This window comes from Carettochelys insculpta, chromosome 7 (assembly GCF_033958435.1).
Source record: "Carettochelys insculpta isolate YL-2023 chromosome 7, ASM3395843v1, whole genome shotgun sequence".
Classification (NCBI taxonomy): Eukaryota; Metazoa; Chordata; order Testudines; family Carettochelyidae; genus Carettochelys; species Carettochelys insculpta.
The window spans coordinates 51666077-51691438 of NC_134143.1; the positions used below are offsets into that span (position 1 = coordinate 51666077).

At 38.4% G+C, this 25362-nt stretch overlaps 1 protein-coding gene across 4 annotated transcripts in view; it reads right to left on the reverse strand.

Annotated features, from left to right (window-relative positions):
- Positions 1-25362, reverse strand: part of DOCK1 (dedicator of cytokinesis 1) — a 620618-nt gene that overhangs the window by 290773 nt on the left and 304483 nt on the right. The window lies entirely within an intron of this gene.

Consider the following 25362-nt stretch of genomic DNA (forward strand, 5'->3'; position numbering starts at 1 on the left):
CTATAGGGGTGGGCAGGGGGTTGGGCTAGCAAACAGGAGAGGCTGGGGCTGTGCTACCAATCTCCCCAGTGCTCCAGAGCCAGGGAAGGTAGGACTATATCACCTGACTCTCTGGAGTCACTACCCTGGGCAGGAACCAGTGGCCACAATGACAACGGAGGAGCCTATGTGTGCTGGGCTGGGTTTGGGCTCCAGTGGACAGGGAAGTGTGGGCCTCAGGTGGAAGGGGAAGGCTTGGGGTTGGGAGGTGGTGATGGGCTAGTCTCCCCAAGTCAAGGGCTCACCCAAAACCTCTGTTGTTGACTATACTTATTCTACTATCCCCTATTTAAAATATGTTAAGTGGACTGGTTGTGATCAAATAGAATATAAACCTTTGGAATAATTCTTAATAAAGCAATAAATAAGTCTAATTTTTAGAAAATTCTCAAAATTGGAAGGCAAGTTACAGAATAAATAGATGCTGTTTTGATTCTATAAGGCCTTACACAAAGTTTCAACTTCATCTTTTTATTTTTTGCTAGCTTGAAGGTTACTCTATTTCATGCATAGCATGATAAAAATTCAAGCGGTAAAAGAATGCACGAGAAAGTACTTTTTGATCAAACAAGGTTTCCTTCTAAGCAGACTGGTGATAATTAATTGCCTTTAAGCCCTTAAGTAAATACCACTTCAATCTGCATTGCTGCAGAAAGCTCATGGAACTGAGGTTAAATCTCAGTCCATGGGAGAAGTTTGGCATGTACCTCTGTGTAACTGTTGATCCACCACACATTCACCCTGTCCCCAAACTTCTTAACATGTGCAACTGACAGATTCTTTGCATTGGGGTTCTACGCACCCTTCCTCAAGGGCAGCAGTTTTGGTACTTTTTCTGCCACTTAAGTGGCCATGTCTGTGTTGGAAGGCATGCCTTTTCCTTATTGAGGTCTATACTACACAAACATAGATTAGCAATATTAAGAGGTACAAAAGATGTAAATAAGAAAAGGAAGCAGCAAAATGACTGGGTGTTTGCCATGTCAAAGACCTTTATGGTTACGACCTCTTTTCAGTAGCAAGAGATGGGGCTATAGAATGACAGTGTTAACTAAAAGGAAACTTACAAAACAGAAGACCCACTCACTGGAAAAAAATTAATGCTCAAAACAGACTGTATAGTATGTACCCAAAGAAAGGCAAAGAAAGGGGGCTTGCTGCTGACAGGCTAAATCCAATAAATATTTAGTCTGTCTTACTTAAAGATATAACGTAACAATCACCATGTGCTCACAGGCACAAAGGAGAGAGCTGCGGGGTGGTTAGGGACAGGGTCATTGTTGTTTTTAGACTAGCCAATTAGGGCTAGATTCAAGATAACATTAGGTCTTACCCCCCACAAATTCCTGGTTCTTATAAATTCAGGGATGATGAAGAAGATAAAGGAGATTAGACAGATTTAAATAACCATTTAAACAACTAATCTTTTAAAACTCCAATCTTTTTGGTCTTAATCCATCAAACATCTATATACATGATTAATATTATTCATGCAATTAAAGTTAAGCATATTTATTATTTCTCTGCTGAATCAAGATCTGAATGGTGAATTCATTCGTATACATCTGAATTTTGGGAGAGGGATGGGGTATTTTTTTAAACATGCTATATTCTCTGTACCTGGTTAATAGCTTTGATCACATAGTTTTGCTAATCTCATTTTGTTTGTTTTGCAACTTAAATTATTAAGAACTATGACAACAACTGAGAGATGAATTTTGTACCAAGGGAACAGATTATGTTAAGTGTGTATTTGAATGGAAGTCTAATTTGGGAAAATGGTCAAACCTTATGAATTTAAACATTCATTTTCCAGATGCACCAATATTTAGAAGAGAAGTTCACCTTAAATTAACATATCTTTTAGGTATATTTGTGGCCCATTCCCCATTAAATGCCTAATTATTGAAAATTAATGTTTGCAAACATAAGTTCTCTCCTTCATACTCCAATACCTCTAGCTCTTGCCAAGATATCATAATCCTTCCTTTGTAACAGCACAATGTTTGTCTGTGGGAATTACTACGATCATGCTGATAAGCAAGAAAAGAAGATGGGTCACTGGAGAGAAATATAATTATACAAAAAGAATCTTATTAATTAGCATAGTCAAAATTAGACAAGAGACACAAAATGTTAGTAATTTATACTCAAATGTTGCATTTCCATATGAACTATAAAAGCTTTTCCATTTTTAAAACTAATTATTATTAGAGAAAGAAAAAGAGGAGCAAACCCACTACTCAGCATAATAAAATGTAAAAAATTAAATGTATCAAATAGAACACTTGGGTCAAAAATGATCCAAAAGAATAAAGTATAATCTGTTATCCAACTAAGCACATTTGAAATAGTAATACAGATAAGTCCATGGAAATAAGTAATTGCTTCTTCAAGAAATTAAAGTAACTCGCTCACTGTACACAAAAAACAACACACAAATAATTTTAAAACACAAAAACTCAAAGAAGAGACAAAGAAAAGAAAAGGGAAGTCTGGTAACAGCTGACAATGTTAGACAGGAGGGACTATGTTTCTACGAGCAGAAGGCATAGGGCTGCCTATCCTCCAGAATTAATGTGAAGTCTTTCAGGAATTAAAAGATTAATCTTTAATTAAAAATCATGTCATGTGATGAAATCTTCAGGAATATGTCCAATCAAAACTGGCTACTGTGGCCACGTCTACATGGAGCTGCTCTCTTGGCAGCTCCATGCTAATGAGCAATCTCACAATTGCAAATGGCTGCTCGTTAGCATAACTGCATGGCTAATTAACATAGCCCTGCAAGATTTCACTCTCGGCAGAGGGTGGTGCCGGCAGTAAACATGCTTTGTAGACTTGCCTTTGCTGGCTAAATCCCCCTCTGTCAGGGATAAAGGACTGGCGACAGAGGGGGGTTTAGCCAGCAGAGGCATGTCCACATGGCACGTTTACTGCTGGCATCACCCTCTGCCGAGAGCGAAATCTCGTGTAGCTATGCTAATTAGCTGCACAAGTATGCTAATAAGCAGCCATTTGCAATTGTGAGGCTGCTCATTAGCATGAAGCTACCAAGAGAGCAGCTCCATGTAGGCATGGCATGTAAGAGGAACACAGAGACCCTTCACCATCTAAAAATCTGTTCATTTATAAAGAACTTATACAGAGCAAAAACCAGATGCTCATAAAATGAACATAAGTAACAGTAATCAAATTATCTGAAGGACGCTCATTTTAACCAATATGGGTTTCCATTACAACACTTCCTCTTGCCTGCAGGGTCAAAAAGAGACAAAGGAGTTAATCTTTATCCTAATTCTAAAGGAGTAGAATAGTGAGGGTAAGGAAGGTGGGGAGATGGAGGAGAAGGGGCTTTCTGTGATTTCGTCTTAAGTCTTTTACTACCATCTTAAACGTATACATAAACAAGAAATCAATGGAAAAGTTAAAAATATACTATAAAGCTTCATCTATTTCCATTTATATTTAAACTTAAGGACCACGTGTAGTTCTACTATATTTTTCTACATTGTTTTAATTTAAATGGCTATCCCTATAAAATGCTTGAGCTTGCAAGAAAAAATCATTAAATTTATTTTTTAATTTTCACGTCTTTACATTTAGTCATTGTAAGATTTTCTTCTATTTGCAGTCAGAACAGTATGCTATTAACTAGAAAGCTGTCCACAACTGTAGTTTTATAACAGAGTAATAAGGTAGGTAAGGTAATATCTTTCACTGGACTAAGTTGTGTCTATAATATCCTGGCACCAACAGGGCTAAAGCATTGTTACAAATATAATTTTCTAATAGTTAAGCCTATTTCATTTGGCTGATTAGCTATTTAGCTATATCTAGTAATATTAAACACTTGTCTTTAGTTAAACTTTTTAATGTTTAGTCAGATTCAGAAAATACTATCATCTCATGTAGTAGATGACTTAAGGCAATACAAAGTCTAATTTTCTAAAAAAGTCAATTTCAAATTTAAGAGTAAATGCAGATCTATATTTATGTATCAAGTGCAGCATAGGGCAACATATGGGACTTACTAGAGCCCTTTGCAATTATTAACTATTCATCAGTGTCAAGATTTCATTGCAAGTCCTTCACAAACTTCCACATTTACAAAGCAGAAAAACAAATACTATAAACTAAACACTCGCAAGTGACTAACCTAATCACTCCATACAATATAAGCAAAGTGCACTTCATGTATTTTTGTATCAGTTTCCTGTTATAATTAATTTCTTTCTAGCACAAAATTACCAGGCAGCAGAGCTGCTAACATTATCCTTTTTTTTTTCCTTATCAATAAGCCAGATACTCTGAGGCATTTGATTCATAAACCAGTATTGTGTGGTACACTCTTTCCACAACAACATTTTAGCATAAGCAAAAGTAATTCCCTCTGAACAAGCTCTCGGTGATCAAGGATAAATAACAGCCCATTTTTTAAAAAAAAACATTGAATTATTTTGATTAAGGAGTCTTTTACTACTTGGATTATGTATTTTATTTAAAAGTGATTTTCTTCTTTTTTTTAGACTGCAGTTCCAGTATCTAAATTCATAATTTGTTAAAATTCTACTTTTTAAATGAAAAAAAGTGGAAATTGCATGTTGAATTAATGACTCAGCTGAATGCAGCAAATGATTACATTTCTTTAGAACTCAATATTCAAACTATTGTTAAAAGTGTAAATTCCATTTTAATTAAAAAAGCAACCTAAAAAACTTATCCTTTTACTGATGTCCCTAGAAGATATTAATCTTAAAGAGAATTCAGCTCTTCTTCCAGATGTCCTCTTCCACTCCTAGATCAGGAAGAGTGCCTCCTTTCAAAAGTTTCTTTCGAACAAAAGCATGTGTAGACACTCTGTGGGCCCTTTTTTTGAAAAAGCACTCCTCATGGCGCTGGACACTCTCTATCAAAAGAGCAGAACTATCTTTCGATCCACTTTTTTGTGTATGTGGATGCGTTCCTTCCAAAGATGATCTTTTGAAACATTTTTGTAGTGTAGACGTAGCAAGGGAAGAGGGACTATTTCAAAATAATGTGACAAGGTAAGGCTGGTGGGGGATGAGTGCAAGAGGACAAAGCATGACTGGCAAATAAGCAGAGTGGGAGCAGCTGTGGAGGAAGCTGCCTTGGGGCAACTGGGGCCAGCTGGCCCCACTTAAGACTGCCTATAAAATCACCTTGGCCCAGTGGGAGGAGGAGAGTGATAGAGGACAGCATAAGAGAGACAGAGGAGACTATAGGAGTGCTAAAGAAGAGAAGCAAGGGGAGCTTTTGGAAATGCAGAGGAGGGGAGAAGTACTCAGCAGCAATGGGCTAAGGAGGGAGGCCGGAACAGATCGTACAGGGGGAGCTGATCCAGGAGGGGGAATGCACTGCTGCTATTGCCACTACCTAGAGGAGGTACAGAGGGGGAATCCTCTGGGGAAGAGGTCCAGAGAGAAGTGCTGCGGTGTCCATGGTGAGGAGAAAGCTACCCCACCAGTAGCAGCCACACAGGGTCCTGGGCTGGAACCCAGGACAAGTGGGTGGGGTGTCCTGGCCGTGGGGCTAGTGGACTGAACAGAAGCCTGGAGCCTAGGAACGAAATTAACCATATCACAATAAACTATTCCAGAATAGTTTATTCCAAAATAACACTGCTGTGTAGACAGAGGCTGTGTCTACACGTGCCCCAAACTTCGAAATGGCCATGCAAATGGCCATTTCGAAGTTTACTAATGAAGCGCTGAAATGCATATTCAGCGCTTCATTAGCATGCGGGCGGCAGCCGCGCTTCGAAATTGACGCTCCTTGCCGCCGCGCGGCGCGTCCAGACGGGGCTCCTTTTCGAAAGGATGCTGCCTACTTCGAAGTCCCCTTATTATGGGAATAAGGGGACTTCGAAGTAGGCAGCATCCTTTCGAAAAGGAGCCCCGTCTGGACGCGCCGCGCGGCGGCAAGGAGCGTCAATTTCGAAGCGCGGCTGCCGCCCGCATGCTAATGAAGCGCTGAATATGCATTTCAGCGCTTCATTAGTAAACTTCGAAATGGCCATTTCGAAGTTTGGGGCACGTGTAGACACAGCCAGAGTAATAAGCTCTATTATGTGTGGACACACTATTTCAGAATAAGTTTTGCTAATTTTAAGGCTTCTCTGCAGTGTGGATGCATTATTCCAGAATAGCTCATGTTGGAATAATAACTCTGGAATAAACTATTCCAGAATAATTCTATAATATACACATACCCCCAGGGTATGTCTACACTAGAAGCATCTGTTTACAGGAGTTGCTGTAGGAAGAGATGGTCACACACATCTTCCATCGACAGATTGTGTCTACACATAAAACTGAATCAATCTTTTGATCAGCTCTGTCAACAAAAGGATGCCCCTGGGGTGTCTATGCAATTTTTTTGTCGACAAAACATATTGGCCATGCCTAACTTGCTCCTCCCTTTTTTAAATGCCACTTTTGAAATGCAGACTGGCTGTACAGATGCAGGCACTTCGAAGTAAACCCCAAACTGCAAAATTCCCTTATTCCCAATTCCCAATACAGCCAGTCTACTGTTCAAGTCCAGCACTTTCAAAGTGTGACTGGCCACCATTATGTTAATGAGGGGCTGAATATGCGTATCAGCGCCTCATTAACCTGTTCCAAAGTGCCTCATTAACATGCCCCTTCTAAAAGGGAGGGACATGCGTAGACACGGCCATTTTGTGTGTAGATGCTCCGCAAGTTTTGTCTACAAAAACCCCAGTTTTGTCTACAACACTCTCTAGTGTAAATGTAGCCAAAGAGTTTTCTTTGCCTAGACTATCAGGAAAAAGAAAGTGGGAAACAAAGAGGCCATTATATGTATTGCACCTGAAAACTGGCCTCTCACATGAAGTTTATCCATCAATCTGGAACAGCTACCAAATCAGCTACTAAATAGAGAGTGAGAGAAGCAGCATATGCTATTTTATTTTCACTCTCACAAAAATTTACCTCCAGACTCAAAGCACTACAAATCGTTCTGTAAGTTAGCGTTTGGGCAGAAAGCAAGAAACAAATGAAAACATGAAACTAGAATTAAAGGGTCTTTTCTACTGCAATAATAGTGCTGTTATGATTATACTGTTTTCCAGTTGATGCCTGCTTACATGTGCGCAAAATAAGTGAAAAGTAGATATCAAATGATTCTAAATAATAAATCCAAGGATCAGAAAGTAATGACTCTGTTCTCCAAAAGTAAATAGTGAAACTGTCTCTCTCAATTTTTGGCATCCTAGTCAAGATATCTGATAGGGGCCTGATAGTTCGCAAACTGCAAATGACTTTTCTAGATCAGTATTCAAGTATCATATTCAGTGCCCAATAATCATAAGCCACTTTTGAAAACCTGGCCAGTTTGTAAACCTGAACTAAGAGACAAGTGATCTATTCAATGTACTGCTGACCAATAAGTCCATACGTCATTTTACTTAATCAAAGTAGTAATCTAATGTGGTTGAAAGCAAAGGTTCTGCAGCATTTTGCACACTTTCTGAGAGACAGGACCTTTCATGTTCCCGCCTTTTCCTGCTTGGCCTTAAAATGCTTCATTTTGCAGATTCTCAGGATGAGGTTCCTGTAACCACCATCTAAGAACCACTGGTGCAAAGTATGTGCTAAAACACATACAAAGAAATAGTAAGACAGATAATGCCAGTTTCTTTGGCTAGCACACAATAGTCTGATTAATCTAATAAACATATATATGCTACTTGTCACTAACTCATGGTAAAAATACATTAGTCTGCACTTCACATAATAACAGATTGCTGTAATCATCAATCAAAATGTGTTGCAAAGTTAAGACAAAACTGCAAAATATGCCAAAAAGCAGGGATTCAAATCATTCTGTATGCATGTAATTCAGGTCCCTAGAAGCATAAAAACTCATTTCTGGTAACAGACTTTTCATAGCATTTGAGAGAACATTATGCTCAAGTACTCTCCACTGGTCAGTGCACAGTAGATTAGAATCAATGCTATTATTTTGTCATATTAGTGTCTGTGTAGCATTGAAAATTTCCCTCAGCTTCCAATAGCAAGACATCAGTCTATACTATAATATAAATGGGGATTGCTGTCAAAAATACATATATGCTCAGTATTAAAAGACTGTGATGCCCGAATTATAAATTCTGAGTAAACTGAATAGTATGTTCAGAAAAGGAAGCATTTTAGGCAAATGGCAGCATAACTGAAGGAAGAACAAACTGTTAATATTTGTCATCCTTTTACTGGTTATACATTACTCTGATATTCTTATGGCCCAATCCTGCTATACTCATTAAAAGCAAATAGAACCAATACAACATTTGAGTTTCTCTCTCAGAAATAAGGGTAGCAGCACGTATAACAATTTAAATGACAAATGTTTGGTTCTGATCTGGCTGCAGACAATTATGAGAACACTTCTTCCCCCCACATAATTGTCTATCCAGATCCAATAATGCTACGTGTTCCAACGAAGTTCGACATTGCATACAATTGCTTTACAATTTTCTGGACAATATATGTTCTCTTTCAGTTGTATAGTAATCTGAAACAGATGTCTCACCATTGGTTCAGAGTTAACAACCCTGCCTGCCTCAATCTAAAAAAAAACATACAAAGTAGTGAGGTTTCTGAAGATGGGTGGGGAAGGAATTTATAGATGAGTAATTCATTCAGTGATATATATACGCCATTTTGCAAACATGACTCACAAATCTATATTTGGCCTGTGAGCGCTGGATCTCTGAGCTAGCAGAAATATGTTTAGAAAGAAAATTTCTTATATACCCTGATCATCCTACATATAGCCCTATCCTCTGATCAGTACATATCATTGCAGTAGTTCACATTTTGTGAAACAAAGTCAGATGATTTTTAAAGATAAATACATCATCTGTCATAGAAATAAATTAATGAAGTCCTAAATATGTTTTCATTTCCACATATTTGTGCTGTGGCAGAATGAGGCTATACTTTTGGTCTTAGTATCTACTTTTGTAAACTAGTATGACATTTATATCCTAGAGGCACATTTAAACAAATTTTAAAAACAAAATTAAAAATTGTTCAAAGTTAAAATGGAGAGGTATACTTCAAACTTGTACTTTTTGGGGGGAACTTTTCACAGTGACTCTTATAACAGGCAGACCAGATGTGCCATTTGGAGACGAGATACCCCCAACTGAATAAAAGAATCTGAAAGGATCATAATAAAACAGCATTTATGGTAAATTAAAAGATCACTAATATCAACAGAATATATATGGATTTAACCCAAAGAAAATAAGTTGCAAAGGAATATCACATATGTTTTTCAGTTTCCTCATATCTGTTGTGGGCATACTCGTCCTTACCTTCTGCACAAAGTTTTGAGATCCACTAATGAAAAGTGATTTAGAAGAGCTATGTGTTATTATTATGAAAAAAAATTGAATCCATACTTGGGAAATATTTTGATTATCCATGTGTTTTCTTTTAAAGTGCATCTGGGCCAACATATTTTCAAACGCCTCTTCATGAAAACATGGCATTGTTACGAACTATTATCAGAGCTGCTATAATTATGTTCTGTTTCAATGTTATTCACAGAGTGATAGTTTATAAGGCCAGCAGACATCACTGTGGACATCAAGTCTGACTTCCCATACAACCCATCATTGGGCTTCCAAGGATTCCTGTTTGAACAACAGCTTATCTTTAAAACCAAATCACAGGCCTGATGATAGAGTTTCCAGGACAAACCTTGGTAAACTGGTCTAGTCATTAATTATGCTCCCAGTTAAAAAATTGCCCTTTTATTTCTAGTCTGAATGCATATGCCTACACTGAAGCTGACAGTGCACCTTCCAACTTAATAAACACATACACACTAGCTCTGCTCAAGCTAGCATGCAAAACTAGTTTAGATGTGGAGACATTGTTAGTGGCTCAGGGTAGCCACCCAACCCTGAATCCATACTCTAGAGATAAGCCATAATCACTGCTCATGCCACATTGTTCAAACTCTTATTTTTTATCGCAAAACCATCTACACAAGCGGGTAGATGCTCTCCCACGGGCTGTGTAGGTCTACCCAGTTTGACCAGCTTCAACTTCCACGTATCAAAGCTTGACATACCTCTCTCTGCAAAAACGGAAAGCACGTAATTAAAGTTGTGTTCCTCATATATGTTCTTATCATTCCAGGGGGAAATCTGTGTCACTGTGAAGGCACAGAACTCACGGCCTCTGCAGGTTTCTGTGCTTCCCTGCTGAAAATGTCTTCTGATGAAAAGCAAAGGGAAGCTGCAAGAGTGGGCAAGTGCCCATCCATAACAGTGCAGGAAGGTCAGTCTGGGCTCCTGGAGCAGTTGATATCAACAGACAGAAACAGGGGGACTGACAGAACTGCCAAGCCCCTGGCAAGGTGGGGTAGGGGAGCTGAATCCATGGTCCTGGAAGTGGGCAGGGCCTTGAGCGGCAGAGGTAAGATTGAGAGCTATCCTCCTTCTGCCAGACATTCACTTAAAGGGTCCTGGGCTCCATCTGTCACTGCTGCAGTATTAAATGTGCATGCATAAGATCAGGCATATCATAGACATGCAGAGGAGCTGCTTATAGTATTTCAGGATCATCATAATATCAGAATAGTGCTCAATTTCTGATTGTTATTCGTTGAAAGAATTGTTTTAAAAATGTAATTTACAATGGAAAAATACACAGGTGTATTAATTGCTAATATATTGATAATCTGAATAAAAGCAAGTAGCCTCTCAAAAGAAACTGCAGCTATTACTGCATTTCACAGTAGACAGATCATTCAGAGGTCATTTCTGCTGTCAAGAACCAAAATCTATGACCACTTTCCACCTCATTTACCTGACAGTCTGCTCATATTTAGTCTGTCTGTGGAAAGACTGACAGATTCCAATCCCTCCCCAACAAGTCACATAAAAGGAAGGATACTTAACCAGCTCTACTCTCATATGCCTACTGCTGTAAGAGATCTGTCACTGGCTCTGATCCCTCCCATTTACCCATTGAGATCACATTTCCAGAGTAAGCTTCTGGAACCCTTTTGCCTTTTTGACTGCAATCAAGAAACTTTAGTTTCCTATTCTGAAGTGACATAAATCTCTGATTTGAGTGAAATATGAATACTTCCCTATCTTGATTCATGAGTTTACTGTTTATTCGCCAGGCACCTGGATGAAAGTGAACATTCTATCACTTGAAGAAATGAAAGAACACACAGTTACTTCTTCAACTCTATTGAAGTTATGCTGAACACAAAGCATGGAACTTCTAGGGTCACATAGATGCTAAAACCTTGAAGTGCAACATTAGGAAAATTAGCACTGACTGTGCACTGTTAGCCATGTGGAAGACAAAGGACACAACATCTTTTTTCGCAATTTAATATTTCATAGATATGATACCTATCAACATCTGAGAGAAAAAACAGGTTACTGTTTTTACATAAACTGAAAAATGCTTCCAATTTCACAACCTGGATGGTTTTTTTTATTTATTCATAACCATGTGAAGAGGTGGATAGGTGTGTGATGTAAACAGAAAGAATAAATACATGAGATTGCTGTGTATAAAACTTTTATGCAGAGTAAAATGGATTATATGGGATTCTGGTCAGATAGGGTTTGTGCATCTTGGTGCTGTCTCAATTTCCTGTCACTGAGCCTTCCAATACCTGAGCTGCTCCCTCTGTCTGTGTTGTTCTCCTGTGGGCTATCACAAAACTCTGCCTTTGCTGGGAGAGACTAGAGATTCTGGCAGAGTAGGACAGGTTGGTGGGGCACCTCAGAGGGTAGGTAGATGGGCTCAGTAGTATGATCAGACCCACAACAGATAGTCTCAAGGGGATCTTGGTAATCCAACCCATCACACATACTATTCAAGTCTCATATCAGGAAAGGCAGTGATACATGGTCATAGTGGCAAAACAGCAGGTACTATCACTGAAAGGGTTCTCACACAAACCCATATAGCAGGAGAAGCAACCTTTGATACAAGTTGATCAATGCATTACAGTAGGAGAACCACACCCATGGAATAGTTTTCAATGAAGGAAAACAGAAGTATATAAAAGAACCATCATCTACAGTTTATGCGTTCACTCAAACTGAAAACATTCTTTGAGACTATCTGATGAAGCAGGTCTTTGCCCACGAAAGCTTATGCTCCAAAATATCTGTTAGCCTATAAGGTGCCACAGGACTTCTTGTTGTTCTCATAAAATTGTATTACGTACACATCAATTAACACTTACTGTACCTCTTACAGTCAAACTAGGATCCAAACTAGCACTTGATCCAAAGCCCATCAACAAGTGTCTTTAGACTGATTTCAGTGACAGTGAATCAAGCGCTCAGATCATCAGTTAAATTTGAAATGCATTATAGAAAAAAAAACTACTCTATGTACTTGAATTGCTAAAATTCTGACCACATTGATATTATTTTTCACTACAAGTTGAACCTCCCTAGTCTAGCACCCTCAGGATCTCACCAGGACAAAACAAGAGAATTTGTCAGGCCGTAGGAGATCAATATTGTCTAACAGCATTACCGATACCTCCACTGCTTACTGAGCTCTTAGAAGATGTTTAAGGGTAAATTAAAGGGTAAATAAAAGCACTGAACAATGGCCGGTGGCTATGAATAAACTTTATGGGACCACAGGGAACTTGGACACACCCATGTTAAGTGGCCATCCAGCTAACTAAAATCATGCTGGATTATGGATGTTGCTGGATGAAAGAGTGCCAGACCAGAGAGGCTCAACCTGTTCAATATGCATCGAATCATGGAGCAGCACCTTAACCTGCCACCAAATGCATTTAATAATTTCACATTGCTGTTTGCTAAATGAGAAAAAAAATACACATTAGAAACTATTAATAAAAAGATTGAAAATAATTAAAATAATTTCCAGTAGAGTTTCAAACTTTCAAACTGAAATTCACATAAATCCTTGAAAATAGAGGGTAGACTGCTACACATTCTATTACAGGATTAAAAACAAAGAAATATAAAAAAGATCATTTCACAGCCTACAAAACTTACATATAAAAATAAATGAGTTATACATAAAAATATAGTGTTAGGTACTTTCAAAAGACAGAGCAGTTTTGTCCTCCGGGGTTGCTATTGCTCTACTTTTGATTTTTCTTTTTGTTGTTTTAAATGAAGGTTAAAAAGAATGACAGTTATGTTTACAACAGTGAAAAATGTTGTCAGAGCTGCGGTGGGTAAAACATATGGACTACAGTACAAGCGACAGCATGTGGACAATTCTTGTAATTTCATTAGTGAGCTCTACTCTTCCAGTATAAAATATGATTACTTAATTGGACTGACACATTCCACTCTCAGCACCACACCATGGAGTTTAACAGCATGGATTTTTATGATACAAATTACAAATAATCCCAGAAGAAGTAGAAACATTCTACCTGTAATCTGGCACCCTCGGGACATGGCCAGTGATAGACAAAGAGAATATGCTGGACTACAGGAGGTAAGTATCTTGTAGCAGCATTACTAACATTTCCACTCTGGGCTCTCAGAACACATTTAGCAGTAAATTACAGATAAATAAGAGCACAGAACACTGAGAGCCAGAACTGATGGCTGGAAACAAACTTTATGGGACCATGGGAAACTTGGCTATACCAATTATAAGTGGTCACCTTAGTAACTAAAATCATGCCAGATTACAGATGTTACCATACCACCAGAGAGTTCCATATCAGAGAAGTACAACTTGTAATGAACGCTTATATGAAAACTATTTTACTGATGGCACATCCATTAAACTAAAGTACCCAGTTTACAAAATATAACAATTGTAATAGCACTTCCTCCTAAAGAAAGAAAGACAGTCTGTATAATTCTTAAAATATTGTTTGTATCTTACAGTATATAGAATAGTTCTATTATAATAATTTTCCTCACAGAAAACCAACCATGTTTTCTCAAATCTTTACAGTTCATAATTTTGGGCCTAACTCTGCAAAGTTTTGAGTGCTCCCAGAGTGGTGATTGGTGCACCCAGCTTAGAATGCAAGACTCTCAGCAAGTGCTGAACACATTGCAGACTCTGAACTGATCACTGTAGTGAAAAATAATAATTGATTTAAAAAAATGCTTAAAATACACAATTAAAATTTGATTCCAAACCATTCCACTTTTTACTACAATTTACAAGAAATGGGTGATTTTGCACTGAAACACATATGAATAAAAATGTTCCATGTGTTGTGAAGTAAAAATTAATCAACTGCACAAATATTTCAGACAGAAAAATATTTGTAGTTTTGTTTCAAGGTAGGATCAAAAAGGAAAAGAGATCTATCAGAGATTATCTTCCTTTTGACTTAAAACTGAAAATGTCACCCCCACACACCCCAAAAAGGAAGAAAGGCGAGATTCATAATAATAAATAAAAAATCAGAAGCTCAGAATTACAGAAAATTGATAAAGGAAGTAAAAATATACAGAGAGAAATCCTAAAGACCTTGACTCTGGTGGCTACAGAAATTGAAGTATAAGAAGAACAAAAGAAGTCCTGAAATATTATTGGTTTATTACTAGAAAGAAATGGCAGAATTGTAAATAAGAATGCAGGAAAAGTGGAAGTGTCAAATATTTTTCCATACTGGGGAAAAACAGATAATGTGGTCATGTCATATCATTTCTACCAAAAGTTTAAAAGAGCGAAACAAATAAGTCTCTGGACCATAAACACTGATTTTCAATAACTTTTGAAGCACCCCCAAGTTTCCAGAAGCCTGGAAGAAAGCTACTGTTGTGACAATATGTAAAAGAACTTGACAGGATAACCTGGATTATTATAAATCTGGTATCCTAATGTTGAGTAAAATAATGGAACAGATGGTACTGGTGTCAACTAATATAAAATTAAAGGTGTGTAATAGTTAAAGCCAAACGATATAGCCTTACCAAAAATAAATCCTATCAAACTAAATTATTCCAGTCAATCCATATGGAGGATAGCCCAGATCAGAGCTATTACATGCTGGCGGTGTCTCTAGAGAAAGATGTAAAAAAGGCCAAACACTCAGCATATCTGAGTATAATTCATTGTATCTGACACTGTGTCTACACTACCAAGTTCTTTCAGAAAATCAGGCCCTTTTTCAAAAGAACACATGGAGCATCCACAGACAAAATGTGCTCTTTCAATACAAAATAGAAAGAATGTGGCTCTTCTTCCAGAAGCTATCTTCCGCTCCCAGATCAGGAAGAGCAGCTCCTTTAGAAAGCTTTTTTGGAAAAAAAAGTCTACGTAGATGCTCCACAGGCCCCTTTTTTCAAAAGAGCATTCATCATAACACTAGATTTCTCCATCCCGGACAATTCTTTCATAAGGGCGGGGGCTGCGTGGACACTTTATCGAAAGAGTAGCTGGATGTTTTGATCCACTTTGTTGTGTGTGGATGCGCTCTTTTGAAATAAATTTTTTTCAGAAGAGACCGTCTGGAAGAACTTCTTTTGAAAGATTGCTGTAGTATACTTTGATTCTGGGGGGCCAACGTTGGACCTTGGTGTAATTTAGAGTAGGCAAAGGAAATGATGACTGCTCTGCCATACTACTTCCCACACCCTACACATGTGGAACAGAGAAGGAGAGAGGGTGGTGCACAGCTAGTTTTCCCAGTGATACATTCTCTGAAACATCCTGGCAAGGAATCTTCAGCTGCCCCTTCAGGACCATTTACAACAGGTAAACTGAAACTGTCTCATCCAGCAACATCTGTAATAATTTTAGTTAGCCAGATGACCATTGATTATGGGTGTGGCCAAGCTTTCTGTAGTCCTATAAAGTTTGTTTATAACCCCCTGTCTTGACTCTCAGTGTTCTGTTCCCTTGTTTAGCTGCAATTTACCCCTGAATGTCTTCTAAGAGCCCAGTAAACAGTGGAAGTGTTGGTAATGCAAGTCCTCAAGGTTCTGGATTAGAGAGGTTCAACCTGTGTTTACAGTGCACTGCTAAAGCAGTACAAATCTAGTGGAGTTCTCATCGAGGTATGACAATCTGAACCTAGATTAGATGTTACCATTTAATGCTGGCAATGTGTAGGAAACTGTAAAAAAATTCACGTGAACTCAGACTTAAAATGGTCTTTAACAAAGTTTTATCCATGCAGATACTTCCTCTAGGATGCTTTGCATAAAAAATTTGCTACAATTTGCAGCCAACGGTATACTCATGGAGATATTCATAAATGAATGTTAAGGAGATTTTATAAATGTTATATATTTGCAGTCACATGAGATATATGACAGTTAAACAAAAGACTTCACTTTCGGTAAAAATAAATAAATAGGATGAGAAGTGAGAAACAGACTCATGGTCTGAATATAGGACTTAGAGTCAAGAACTCATAAATTTTAACCTCATGATATGTCCATTGTGGATCTGGCAAAGTCTCTTATCTTCTTGCCTCATATGCAAATGAATACCTAAATACAGATAATACCTACCTCACATTATAAGGATTGATTAATTATAATTGGCACATATCGGAAGTGCTTTCAATATTGAAGTGACAATGTTAACTCAATTTTAGCACTCAATCGTTAAATGAATTGTAGAGAAAACAAATTAGAACTTTCTCCAAAACACAAAGTAAATAGGGCCCCTTGAGAGATTACAGAAAATTCATAAGGATACCGAAAACTGATCTAAACACAACAAAATATGCAATGCAACGGGGGGCATAACCACCCACATAAATATTAACGTGTCGTCTCTTTACTTTGTTTTTCACTAATACCTGTACTGGATGTTCTTACCGAGTATTTAAAACACCTGCAAAAATGCATTGTTATTGTTGCCATATTAAGTGAGACTTTAACAAGCATGGGAGGCTATCTGAACTAAGTGGCATAGTAGGTTCTGTTTTTTGAACTCTCTCTCTGTCACCTCTGCGATGCCGGAAAACTTGCCACCAGCTCTGAAAACAGCAAGGTATATTTAGCAGTAATTTAGTTTTCCTTTGAGTATAATATTTGTAACATGATTTTCACAAAGAAAAATAAAACAGAAAGAAACAAAAAGAAGATAAGATCTCAGCAACAGATCTTTCCTCTTCTGTAAGATAAGCTTTTCCAGTGATGCAAATGTCGGTGTGAAAGCTGAAAGTACAGTAGCACAGTAATGCACTTCTATTTCTAATTAACTCCATTATTCTATTTTTTTGGCTGTTTGAAGTGAATGCCAATCTGGGGCTCCAAGCTTATTTGAGAATTGCTGTAAATTTTCAAAAAAAGATATTCCACTGCACAAATGGATTATCAAACTATGTGCACAAACCTGGCATCATGATTAAGTAATGACAATTAATGGCTGTAAGGAAGATAGTGAAAACAAAACCTCTGCAGTCTAGTTCTTCATGGCAAAACTCCACCTGTGGCTGAACACACTTGTGAATATCTGTGTAAGCTGACATAATCCTCCGCACAGTTTAGCCATCAGCATTGAAGGCTGTGTCAATTAATTGTGATTAAGATCTTCTCAAATCAGATGAAGAATTTGCCTAGACCTAAAATTTACAAAATACCAAAAACACCAAGACAAAAGTACTCATTGTACAAAATTAGCAAGGTTTGATGGGTGACAACTGTATTAAGGAGGGCAACATTTAAGTAGTTGTAATATTTTTGATGGCCTTCACACATTACAAGTAATGGTTTCTGTAGTAAGCATATTGGCCGCTCTAAAGTTCTTTCAGAAAATCAGGTCCTTTTTCAAAAGAATATGCGGAGCATCCACCAACAGAAGGTGCTCTTTCAATCTGAAATCCAAAGAACACGACTCTTCTTTCAGAAGCTGTCTTCCACTCCCGGATCAGGAAGAATGCCTCCTTTCAAAAGCTTCTTTTGAGAAAAAGCATGTGTAGCTGCTAAGCAGTTTTTCAAAAGAGCAGACGTCATATTGCCAGATCTTTCAATCCCTGGGCCGTTCCTTCAAAAGTGTGGGGGCTGTGTGGAACCTCTCTAACAAAAGAGTGGATCAATCTTTGGATCTTCTTTTTTGTGTGTGGATACACTCTTTCAAAGTAAGTTTTTTTGGGACAGATCTTTCATAGCGTAGACATAGCCATTATGTTCTAACATGTTAACGTGTAATAAGTCATGGGGCTGTTATTTTCAAAAAAAGAAAGCTGCATGTTCAGTTGAAAAGTGTGGATTCTTCTTAATAAAGATCAAGCAATTATCTCTGCAAGTTTTTACTTTTCAGGAAAGTGCTGTCCAAAAGATAGCTGATCAGATAAACAACTACAAAGGCAAATGTTGTAGTCTACATGGCTGTCCACAGATTATTACGTTTATACTTTTAAAAAGTGATTTTGCCATTATTTCAGAGTTCATCTCCTGGCAGATGAGGAAATATGTCAAGGAGGATTAATTATTTGAAAACTAGACATGTAAAGCAGAATCCTTTTATCTGGGATGAAAATAAAAGTTGACTTTTTATTTTAGCATTTGTAGAATTGGAATAAGTTTCACAAACAAATACCGTGCAGAGCATACAGAAAACTTCTGCAGCCTCAGGAATGAAATACACTAATGGTTTTAGCTAGTGAGCTACAGAGTAAAATAAAACTAAAATAAACCTCGCACAGGGTTTAATCTACTCATTTTATGTAGCTTAATACTATCAACGCCTTATCAGAAAATCAAACAAAGTACTCCCAGCTACTCATGTGCATAGCATTTCAAAATAAAAACTTGCAATACTCTTCTGCTTTATGTACATTTACAACATTCTGCACCACAAAGCCAAGGTGTTCCAGGATCTCACACCTCAGAAGCATACAGAAGGGCATGAAGTAGAGGGGAACATTTTTGTGAGTAGGCCATTTAGTGCCAGTGAGCACACAGGCCACAGAACATGCGCATGGGAAGAAAGTACGAATGTCTTTTACCCTAATTGAAATTTGGTAGGTGAAATAAGTGTGGGATTACACACCTTCTGGGCATGCTGTTAGCAGCGTCTTTTTCCATAGATCAGTATTTCCCAGTGGTGTTGTCCCGTGAAAAATAAGGGTGCTGCGAGAAAATTCCTTTACAATAACATGTTGTTTTAAAAAGTGATTAATATTTAAGCATTTACGAATTTTATTATAAAAAATCTTCATTTGTGTTTGCCACGATAAGTGTCCCTATATAATGCCAGCTTAGTCAGAGAATGGGAACGATGATGTCACTACTAAGTACTGAGCAAGCAGTCAGTCAGTGATGCCATCACCTGTTGTATACCACCATAAATCCCCGTACTCACTCTACTAAATTTAGTAAATTAAATGTGATTTTTGTTTTTAAATATGTGCAATTAAACGAAATGTTGATCTCACGACCTTGTTTAGCATTTGTTTATTATAATCCTTACGTATATGTGGTCTACTTTTTCAGCTCCATTTATACAACTGTTATTAGGGGTTCCGAAAAATTCTTTCAAGTTTAAAAGAGAAATGTGAAGGGGTGCATTTTGTAAGGCAGGTCAGTCTCTGGAAGGGAATATTCTTTTTCAGTGTAGGCTGAGGTTCAGTTTTGTTGAGGGTTGGTTGCTAGCTACTTGAATTGCTATTTCAAAATTCTGTGAAAGTTTCCTACAGCACAAAAAAAGGAACTATTTCATATGCCTGTATGATATGAAAATGAACAATACCTGGGAGTCCCACTAAAACAAAAAAGCAGTCAAGTAGCATTTTAAAGACTAACAAAATAATTTATTAGGTGATGAGCTTTCGTGGGACAGACCCACTTCTTCAAATCTGAAGAAGTGGGTCTGTCCCACGAAAGGGATCTTGGAGTTATAGTGGATAGTTCTCTGAAGACATCCACGCAGTGTGCAGCGGCAGTTAGTAAGGCAAATAGGATGTTAGGAATTATTAGAAAAGGGATCGATAATAAGACAAAAGATATCATACTTCCCCTATATAAAACTATGGTACGCCCACATCTTGAGTACTGCGTGCAGATGTGGTCTCCTCACCTCAAAAAAGATGTATTGGCATTAGAAAAGGTTCAGAAAAGGGCGACTAAGATGATTAGGGGCTTGGAACGGGTCCCATATGGGGAGAGGCTAGAGAGACTGGGACTTTTCAGTCTGGAAAAGAGGCAATTGAGGGGCGATATGATAGAGGTATATAAAATCATGAATGGTGTGGAGAAAGTGAGTATAGAAAAATTATTTACCTTTTCCCATAATACAAGAACTAGGGGACACCAAATGAAATTGATGGGTAGTAGGTTCAAAACTAATAAAAGGAAATTTTTCTTCACACAGCGCACAGTCAACCTGTGGAACTCCTTGCCCGAGGAGGCTGTGAAGGCCAGGACTCTATTAGGGTTTAAAAAAGAGCTTGATAAATTTTTGCAGGTTAGGTCCATAAATGGCTATTAGCCAGGGATAAAGTATGGTGCCCTAGCCTTCAGAACAAGGGCAGGAGATGGATGGCAGGAGATAAATCACTTGATCATTGTCTTCTGTTCTCCTTCTCTGGGGCACCTGGCATTGGCCACCGTCGGCAGATGGGATGCTGGGCTGGATGGACCTTTGGTCTGACCCAGTATGGCCATTCTTATGTTCTTATGTTCTCTCTGTCATTATTAAACATGGGAATCCCAATGCAATCAATATTTTCTCTAATCAATATGTAAGAAAAACATAATCCACTACAATATTCAGACATTGTAGAAAGTACTTTGTTTGTCTATTTTGTCTTAGATAATTTAGTTTTAATTTACAGTGATCATCTTTCACAGTACGTTAGTAAATACATTTTATTTATACAGAGCTGCAGGTGATCATGGTACTTAAGAAACTAATAGCATTTCAGACCCGTAGCTCAATGATCTTGTAATCTAAATTAGGTTTTCCATACTAAAGGACGGCAAAAAGACAAGAGAAAGAGAGGAGTGTCAGATTTTTGGAGATTTCAGCAAAGGATCTGAGAGGAGGCAGGCACCCATCTGACAACTCCTGTTCTCCTTTTCCCAGCAGTTTCTTAGCACCACGCTGTACTTCCATCTCCCATGCCACCATTATACTCAGATGTTCATCAGGACAAATCTAAAATGAACGATTGGAGGAGGCTATTAGCAGCAACGTTGCTGTAGCAATTTTCATCTGCAATTACAAAAAAGTGCTTTGCAAACATCAGAGGATAACACTAACCTCCATTTCAGCAATAGGGAAACAGAGGCACAGAGAAGGAAAATAACTTGATCAAGGTAATACAGTAAATCAGTTACACAGTTGGGACCAAAGCCGCTATCTCCAGTGTAGTGTCCTACATGTCATGCTGACAAGACCAACGTAATGGACAACCACACAACAAATATAGATCCTATGGATAGTTGTAGCAGTAAGAGGAGAAGAGAGATCACCAAACGCTCATTGACTCTTGGAGGGGAATTTTGAATTGACAAATAAAGATATTACTATTTCTTTTTGCATTTGGCACAAGGTCTGAATTTTGATATACTATAGCTGCAGCCTTGCTACAGAGAAGCACTTGTCTGCATGTAGGGTCAAGATAGCGCTTGCAAATGTTGCAGATGCATGTCGGTGGAATTTCCATGTGGCACATTAACATTCTGGCGTCTCTACTTAAGTGTTTTCCTTAGGACTGCTGGAAACAACTTACATTTGATTTTATTTTAAACTGTTCTCTGTCTACAGATACCTCATAATGACACTGGACCAAGTAACTGGAGTCCTAATTTAACTAAAGGAAAGTATCCTGGAGAGTAGCAATTTATGGAACGAGTTCTGTGGTGACATTTGGTGGTTTCTCCAAGAATAATATACTTCTTTCCTATAACAGTATTAACTACATTAGAATTTTATTTCCTACTAGACAATTTATCTGCTGTTGCCTGGGGCTGAAGCCAGGCCAGAGCAGACAGGTCACACAGGCCGCCTACTGGATTTTCCTCAGGGCTGATCCAGGGTGGCGAGGTTGCCTGCCAGCTTCTGCTCAGGGCTAGCCACCCCTGCACATCATGGTAGGCAAGGGGCGGCCTCTCTGCAATGAGGAATAAGACCTTTCTTGACAGTTTCTGTCAACAAAAAAGCTGTGTAGACAGTCTAGGCGGTCCTCTGTCGACAGGCAGGGCTTCCAGTTACCAGGCAGCCCTGTTTTCTGAGCTTCTGGTTGGCTGTTTTGTTGAACTAGCAGCTGGGCAGCCTGGCCACTTTCTGTCGACAGAGCGGTTGCACTCTTGATACACTTTTGTGTGTGGATGTGATCTATTGACAGAAGTTTTGCCAGAAGATCTCTTCCACCAGTAACTTCTGTCATCAGATTGCTGTAGTGTTGACTCAGACCATTTAGTGTTTAGCTGGGAATTTTGACTGAATTTGAACCTCACGTTCAATTTAATGACATCTTTGAAATAGTGACTTGGAAACACTGGCTGAGGGCTTGTCTTCAGGGCTCAGCAAAGCACACTAGATGTGTGATTTGTAGAGCATTCTAACATAAAACACTCAAATCGCTCCATGTAGACCCTGCTAGCGTGAATCCAATACCTTTGCAGTTTGTGCCAACTGGGACTACATAGGAGGTTAGAGTGCAGCATGTAAGAGCCCTATAGATCACACCTCTCTACTGCACCTTGCTGATGCCATGTAGGCAAGCGTGGGCAACATAAATGTCCCAAAAATGTGTACTGCTCAGACAACAGCAACTCACATTTGTGCTGTTGCTACACTATTAGGTAAAGAAGTATAGCTCAGCTTAGTTAGGAGAGGTTGTGGGAAGGAATGCTCATGATCACTTGCTGACAGTCCTTCAAGATTTCTTCATACCCTTTCCATGGCCTTCAAAATAAGAAAACATAGCAAGCAATGAGCCAGTCAGTGGCAGCATGGCATGGGAGAAAATAGCTAAGCTGGCTGGTAAGCATGCAGGGGAGGAGATAAGAAGAGTTGACTGAGCTGCAGAATCTAGTTATGTCTTTCTAGTAACTCCCTGGTCCCAGTGCCACTGGCAGGCCACACATGCTGTCTCTATTCTACATTCATATAACTTGCCTGGACAAAGGGAGGACTATGCTTTATACACATATTTTACACTGATGCAAAAAGCAAGCTTATTGCCATTGTTATTAGATATTATTTTAAAGAAGTCTGTCCCCTTCTATTAGGAGCCTCTATGGTTTATTTTATGTATCTCCATGTGTTAAGAAAGAGGCTCTTTATACTGCACAAGCAGATTTTACATATTGTTTCTGTGTATCTTCCTGTTTAATCTGATGATAGAAGAACACATAAAATAAGACCTGTAAGGAAGATTTTATGTTTTTAGAGGACAGGTGTAACTTTGGGATATGTCCTGTGTCCATCAACGCAAAGGCATTATTAAAGTAATTTGCTAGTCTCAGATACAGTAATACAATTTTTTGTACTGAGGTCTCTCATCAGGTAGTCCTGTCTCAAGTTAAGAGAAAGGAATTGGGCTTGCAGGTTTCACTACTTAGTGTCCTAGGGAGGTTGACTCACCAGAGTGAGTAGAAGCAATCACACACACAGGGGTTATTGTAACATTCCCTACATAAAAATGTATCCCTATCTGCATTTTTTTAAAGAAAAACATTCTAACATACAGTTTGTCTGGAAGGAGTTTTCATATAGGAATATATTTGCTGTGCTTCCTCTTGGCAAGTCATACATTTAATTTAAAATTTACATTAATCCCCATATTTACCCATATGAAAGCTTTTCAAACTGTTAAGATGACAACAAAGATGAGGGCAGATAAAAATTAAATTCATTTTGTACACCAGTTCTCCAACTTGCGTACAATTTCATAGCTCAACTCATGTTAATGGAGCTATGGTAATTTACACCAGCTGAGGAATACATTTCTCTCAGGACATGTGGAATGAAAGAAGTGGTGGAGGTGGGAAAGAGACTTCTATTCTTAGATTTGTATTATTTATAGCTCAGATTATTCCTCACGTATACCCAGGAGACTGGATTGAAAACAGTGGAATTTATTCTCCACTCTCTCTTAAACCTGTGTAACTCAACTGGACTTCAAGGGAGTTAGTCTCAGTTTACAAATACAATGAAAGCTTTGTTATCTGGCACTCATTGGGAATGGAAGTTGCCAGCTAATTTAATGTGCTGGATAATAAAGCTTATTCTTCTGCCCCTGCCCTACTGGCAGACCTGGCTCCCAGAACCTTGAGGCAGGGTTTGGAGGGAAGGAAGCACCTGCTGAGGCAATGCCAGCTGTCAAAAGACCTGCAAAAAACAGCTGACCAGGTGGGAGTTGGGCATGGTGTTTTTGTGGCTGGGGGAAAGGCCTGTTAACAAACTTTTCTGTTTAACAGAATACTGGATAACAAAGCTTTCACTTTCCATATATGTGGGGTGAATAAGGCCAAGTGTTTATAGCTATTAAGTCCCCAGAGTGAAAACTAAAACTAAAAACTAATGCATTTGTATCAAAAATAAATAGAAATGAAGACAGATTAGACATTCTGGAGGAAAAAAGAAACACCCTATAATTGTGAATAAAAGCACTCAACTTGTAGATGCTAAAATGGAAAGTTTAAAGAGGATCTCTGGGGTTTTAAATGTAAGAAAACACTTTCTCTCTTGCAAAAGAGAGACGCTGGACAAAATACTTAAAGTCAAAATGGAAGGGTTCCGAGAAGGACGTTAATTAAAGGGTTTCATTGCTGCAATATGTGAACTGTTGGAAGCAAGTTGTACTTTCAAATGCAATTGCAGAGCTGCAAGTTGCTGACCTCTGTTCTAGTAGTTTCCTCAATTGCAACAAGGCATGGCAGGCTGGACAGAAATGTCAGATGAGCTGGATTCAGCCTATGGGCTGAGTTTTGCCCACACCTGCTTTTGAGCAAAGTTATGCACATAATCTAGGAAGTATAGGGAAACTTGAGCTACAGCAAACTTTGCCATATACCTGCTCTGATGATCAGCTCAGGACTTGATTTTTAAGGCTGTCAGCATGTCAGCTCATGGCCTTTTATAGGTGTAAAAATATTTTTTAGAACAAGCAAATTAAAAACAAACAAACAAACAAAAAATAACCAGGGCCTTGATCATGTTCCCATGATCAATGATGGTCAGAAACCAACCTCACATCAGTCCCCAACTCCTGCTTAGAAGATGGGCTTCCACAGCAGTATTCTTCATTCTCTCCTACTCTCTGAGTCAAGTGTGCGTAAGGCTAGATACGTGTCCAAAGGCAACTCCCTGGAAATGTAGCATAGCCTGTATTACCTTGCTGCTGCCCTCCTGT